Genomic DNA, 6,237 nt, shown 5'->3' with positions numbered 1-6,237 from the left:
AGGGAGGGGGAGGGCGGGGGGGGGGGGGATGAGGGAAAGGGGGTGGAGAGGAGAGATGAGTATCTTACTTGGTGTTGTCACGCGTGGAAAAAAATAAGTATCCGGTCTCGTCAACCTCTGTGAAACATCGCATAAGACATAACGGCTTTAGGTCATGGCTGATACATTGTACAAAACCGCCGGATCAACCCGGCCATTTTACATCTCTTGAATCATAATAATTAAGACGCACTTGAAATACAAGTATACAGTCACGTGTATTACGAGCTGCAAGGATAATGATATACATGTCGCCTAGCTACAATAATTATACGATCATGTATGATTATGTGGTTGTATGTAATATGTAGGCTATGTACTCTCTAAAAAAAATCGAGTGAAAATTTTCACTCTAAAAAGAGTGAATATAACAAAGAGTGAATTTCGAGTGAAATTGGAGTGAATTTTGAGTGAAAATGCTCATTTTCACTCATTTTGGAGTGACGTCAGGGATCACTCGAAGATTTTGGAGTGATCCCTGACGTCACTCCAAAATGAGTGAAAATGAACATTTTCACTCAAAATTCACTCCAATTTCACTCGAAATTCACTCTTTTTTGTATTCACTCTTTTTAGAGTGAATATTTTCACTCGATTTTTTTTAGAGAGTATGTACAGTATAAGTGTACGTTTATCTGTGTATATGTTTGTTATCAGGAATATAATGCTTTGCGCATAATGAGGTCTGAACTCTTTGGCTATACCTTGCAAACATGATAGCGCTAACAATAATTTGTAGAAAGAAAGATAGTTGGCTGATCCCCCCCCCCCCCCCCCCCCCCCCTCGGTGATATCCCTTTTCTCTCTCCAGTCCCTCTGCTGTCTTGGCTTCGTCGTCTCAGGAAATTCACCCACGATAACGCCACATAGTAGTCGCTGAGTTCACTGATGATAGTAATGGCCTACTAGTATAGGCGGCACAATGATGGGATTACTATACGTCCCCGAGCTTCGCGAAGTCAAGTATTAGGATTTAAAGGAGAATACAACAACGATTTAACAGCCTGCAAGTTCTAGGATAGTCACCTGTTGTCTACCTTTTGATATTACAAATAAGTCTCCTTGATTCATCGGGCCCCTATTGAGCAACGTTATTGTTTCTTACTTGCGATAAGTATAGCCAATAGGTCTAACTGAATCATTAAGTCTTTAACAGAATTACTCCGAAATAAGGAAGTTGCGAAAGGGTAGGAAATTTGTATTACGTGAGTTTAATTGGAGAGATTTCGGCTAATTGTAGTGCATTGTACAGCGTTCACTCACTTTGCTGTTGTGTCCGTCTGTTCAAATCCTGTAGGGTATCCGCGGACTTCAGGGAATACGAACGCGTGTAGCAAATGAAATAATTGGGTCAACTGCTTATCGGAAGTTCGTGAATATATGTCACGTACAGGCGTATATCACCCGTATTTTTTCGATGAACAACAAAAGAAGGATTCCTGGCGAAGGAGTCAAATTGAGTCAGATGATGTGCATGCTCAGTCATCTTTCAATAGCGGGTTTACACTACACTATGAAGTAACATACATTGCGGTAATTCGACTTCAGTTTGCAAATCTTTACAGTAATGAAGAGTTTCTTCTTCTTCCAGTCTGGTACAGTCCGCCTCTGGCGTATTATCGTATCTTGTGCTTGTCAAGTGCTGGGTGTACAGTGTGCAGGTAAAAATCTTCTACAATTTTCTATGTGCAGCTAAAAACAAGACGAAAGCTCATCGGAGCTTTACAATTTGCACCGTCCTTCGTTGAAGATCTCCAAGGAGGTGCAGCTAATGGTGGAAGGTGGTAGGGATTTCCGCAGCCGAATAGCATCTGGGTAGAACGTGGATTGAAACAAGTGAGTTCTGGCAAATGGAACCTGAATCTTTTGTGGGTTTCCGCGTGTTGACGGTCCTGCAACTGGTATCGAAGTAGGTGACTGGAAAATTAAGTGACTGGTGGAAGATTAAAATAGACAAATGTCATTTCCAAAGGCAGATCATCTATGTATAACGGTGACAGTAGAGCAAATGTTTTATTTTGTTTTGTTCGGTGCAAGTTGTTCTTTTTAAAATAAAAGTTAGACTAGAGTCTGTCACTATATTTGTGAAAAATGATGAAGAAATTCGTAATGATAGTCCTATAAACGATATGTGCATAATGTGACACCGCGCGATCGAAGGATTAATTTCCTTTACTGAGCAGTTCAGTTTCGTCATAGGTAGCCTACTAAAACAATCTGGGAGATTTCAAATGGTGTGTCCGAGACTTTATTTCAGCACAGGTTTGCACTCACCATCATATTTATCAAACATTGAATAGATATCTCTAGATAGAGCTAGTATCCCATGTCTGCACTTCAATTTTAACCTCTTATATTTCAGACTCCCTCTTCCTCAAAGAAAGCTCACAAGTCCACAACTAGAAATTATTCTACAGATAAGTCTATTCCCAGGGAAATCATTTTATTTTCATGATTGTTTCAAATTCAACAAATCACTTAAGAAAACATACATTATTTTGATTCATCATCTATCATGGCTATATCACATTTCGTGCAGAGCTGATTACATAATTATTCAGTTGGCCATTCTCTAGATCAAAACAAAAAGTCCAAAATCGAGCGGCTCGCCTGGTGCTTGGTGTAAAGAGAAGATCCCCGAGTGCTCCTTTACTGAAGCAGTTACACTGGCTCCCCATCAAAGAGCGTATCGATTTCAAACTAGCCCTTCTTGTCTATAAATGCATGATGAATACCGCTCCTCAATACCTATCCAACCTACTAACCACCCCTACAGCCACCAGATATCAACTCCGGTCACAAAATGATAAGACAGTCCTACAAATCCCACAAGCAAAAACCAAAGCTTTCGAACGTACATTTTCATATGCTGGATCTGTTGTCTGGAACACTCTACCAAAACAACTCCGTCTATGTGATTCAGAGGAAATGTTTAGAAGGAAACTCAAGACTGAACTATTTCAATTGTAACTACTAAGTATTTTCCTATGCTTTGTGAATGTTGTTTGTTGATGTATGTACAGCGCTTTGATCAGGTCCTGTAAAAGCGCTCAATAAGAAATAGTTATTATTATTATTATTATTAATACAATGCCCAGCCTGAGACACTAAAATGCAAAAGATCGAGCAACGAATGCACTCAGCTGAGAGTACAATCCATCTGTGAATATTCCTTTTTTTGGGTGGGGGATGGGGGTGGGGATCAGAGGAATGATGTGCTTGTACTGTACTGTACTGTACTGTATACACCAGTAGTGATAGATTTCAGAGATAGCCAACATATGACTGGGGACCGTTTCATGAAAGTTGTCAGCCCTGACAAGTTGTCAGTCACTGACAGTTACAATGGTAACAGTCAGTGACAAGAGCTTCTCAGCCAATCAAAACCGAGGATTTCGCTGAAATTGTCAGCGCTGACTAAATTGATGAAACACCCCCTGTGACCCTGTGGGTTTAGTCAGCTCGCTTCCGGTAATTCCATCATCTTGCGTGCATAACATGTGTGCAGTATTATTAATAGTACGCGTGATGGACCGAACTTCGTAATGCTCCCAATTGCCCAATGAATTATGAAGGGCGTACCTTTGTTATTATTGTAGTGATGTAGTGTTCTGACTTCATACACCGTAAATCAGGCCTTGAAATAGAGCTAAGGTGAGTAGTGTTAATGTACTTTTGTAGGATTACCCGTCTTCTCTGTACAATCATTGTAACTCGAGTTGCTAAGTCTTCGTCAGTGAACCTCTTGCTTGTAGTTGTACGTAGTCCCACATACTTATTACTTTGTAAGTTCAGTACTAGTGTTGTCGGATTGCAATTGGTAGTGCCTCTAAGTAGCCTGACCAGACCGCTGTGCGAACTCGCTTCACGACAGCGGCTGCGTGTAGTTAGTAGTGCCTCATTACTCATTAATACCATTGGCTTGGGAGTATGGGATAGTGGATATAATGTTACTGATTGATAACATGATGTAAAAAAGTGTTCGAATAAAAAAGACTGGAATGAAATGGATGGATTTCCAGAAAGTGTGTGATTGCAACCGAAGATACACGCCTGCCTGTAAACTGATAATGCCATAATATATGGCATATCCAGTGTATAGACCGTATGGTATATGCACTGAGCCACTGACACCGTGTTACGAAAGGAAAGCTGGCAATTGTGCACTTTACGGCCCTATATTATCGGTACCTCATTCGCCGTGTGCTGAGGTGATATCCCATAAACCATCCCGCGCTGAGCAGCTGGCGAGCGTCTCTTGCTGTATGGAACGCCGTTTGACAAGTGATAAGGTCACTAAAAGCCTGCCTCACTCACGGCACTTCTGCGGAGCTAGCTGACACATTGAACAATGTGCGATCGCGATTTCGCGTGCCTTTGCTCTCCGCTGCAGGATTATCGAGCTTTACATAATACGCAATGTTGCATTGCAGAAAATTGCCATGATCATGGCACAAAGTGTGAGAAAGTTTGCAGTAGTTTGTGATACAATAGATTCCATTTTTGAACTTCCTAGCTTGCGCCGCCAGCTCGCCACAACAGTTACATGAATACATGTATTTTCATGCCTCTTCATTCATCCCGATCCGAACCCATCACAAATCGTGCAAACCAACCACGCGGGCGAGGCTTGTGTGTGTGTGTGTGTGTGTCCATGTAGTGGCTGCCCGTAAATCGGTAGCTTTACACACTTCGCACGGCGTCTGGTCGGGCTCGTTAAACGGTAACTGTGTAGACGAAATAAACACTAACAGACTGACGAATCGAGATAAGATTTGGGGTTTTTTATGATTATTTTACAGAATAATTCCGCCATGGCCTCAAGTGGACATATACCCTCCGCAATAGGTTAATTAGTGATACCCTGCTTAATATATAACGCAAAATTCATTCATTTAAAATCATGATTGAAGCACGGAAGTTTACCACTCGTTGCATTTCAATTGTGTGCCAATGCACAGCTCGCGCTCGATTCGATCATGCCGCGCCGCACAGGCAGGGAAGGGCATTAGAGCAACCCCATGTGACGTACCGTAAGAGCTTTCATCACACACATGCACGTTGACACATTCACACACACTGCATGCATCCCAACACGAAACCTCACACACATGTATACAGTACAGTGCCGGAAGACCCGCTGTCGACCCGCGGTGCCTGATAGGAACTCGAATTCGCACGCACTGCTCGATTAGGGTAAAATCTCGCACCGATAATATAGGGCCGTAAAGTGCACAATTGCCGGAAAGCCAAGGGCATAAAGGCAAAAGCAAAGCTAAGTCCATGCTTACCCCAGCCAGGGCACTCCTTCACACAGTCACAGTTGTACTTCGCGTTCGGGCTGGTCGCAGTAAGCCTATGCTAACTTTTGCGCCCTGTCGCTATACACAACACGAGAGCACTTCGCACGGCGTCTCGTTGGGCTAAGGAACCCATGCGTGAACATCCATATTCACGAGGCATGGCTTCCACTCGAGGGAGATGCTCACAAAGAATTGAAGTCGAACTTAAATTGTAAGATCGACTTCAAATTATGATAGGCCGCCGTGTGTGACTACAATAATGTAAGAATATAAATTTTGGAGACTTTCATACAGGCTTTAATTAGTAAGGGATGCAGGATTTTTTCTGTAAATTTTAACAATTTGAAGTGGATTCTAAAAACAGATAAAACTGAAAAAAGAAACCAGTGGAATATATACCATAATTTTAAGTTGATCATAACTTTTAAGTTCTAACTTATATTCTTTTTGAAACAACCCCCCCCCCCATCTTTGTTTCATTGAAATTGAAGTTGCTATGTTCATTGCACCTATGGATGATGCCAATAATGGGCAGTAGTTCTCATAGTACATGGTAGTAATTATGTTTTGTCTTGTTGGATTTCTTATTTTTTAAACTCTTCTAAAGTAGTAAAAGCCCAAAATGCTATCATCATTTAATATACTGTACTGATTACTTCCTTGAATTTCAAACTTGAATCATTTCTAATTCTAACAACGTCTTTACAAAAATTGAATGTTTATTTTTATTCCTTTGTTGTAGGCTTGAATCCAAAGACAGCCGTTATGTATGTTTTTTTTTTTCAATGACTTTATTCGCACTGGCAGAGCTCTCTTGGGAAGTCTGCATTTCTGCTTTACGTGGAAAATTGCATATGATTATGAAGCTGAATATCAATCACCAGGGGCAGTAACT

The sequence above is a fragment of the Diadema antillarum genome, unplaced genomic scaffold, assembly GCF_040938485.1.
Source record: "Diadema antillarum isolate AM-2024a unplaced genomic scaffold, OU_Dant_1.0 seq00001435_RagTag, whole genome shotgun sequence".
In the NCBI taxonomy this organism is placed as follows: domain Eukaryota; kingdom Metazoa; phylum Echinodermata; class Echinoidea; order Diadematoida; family Diadematidae; genus Diadema; species Diadema antillarum.
Note: the sequence above shows the minus strand (reverse complement) of the source record.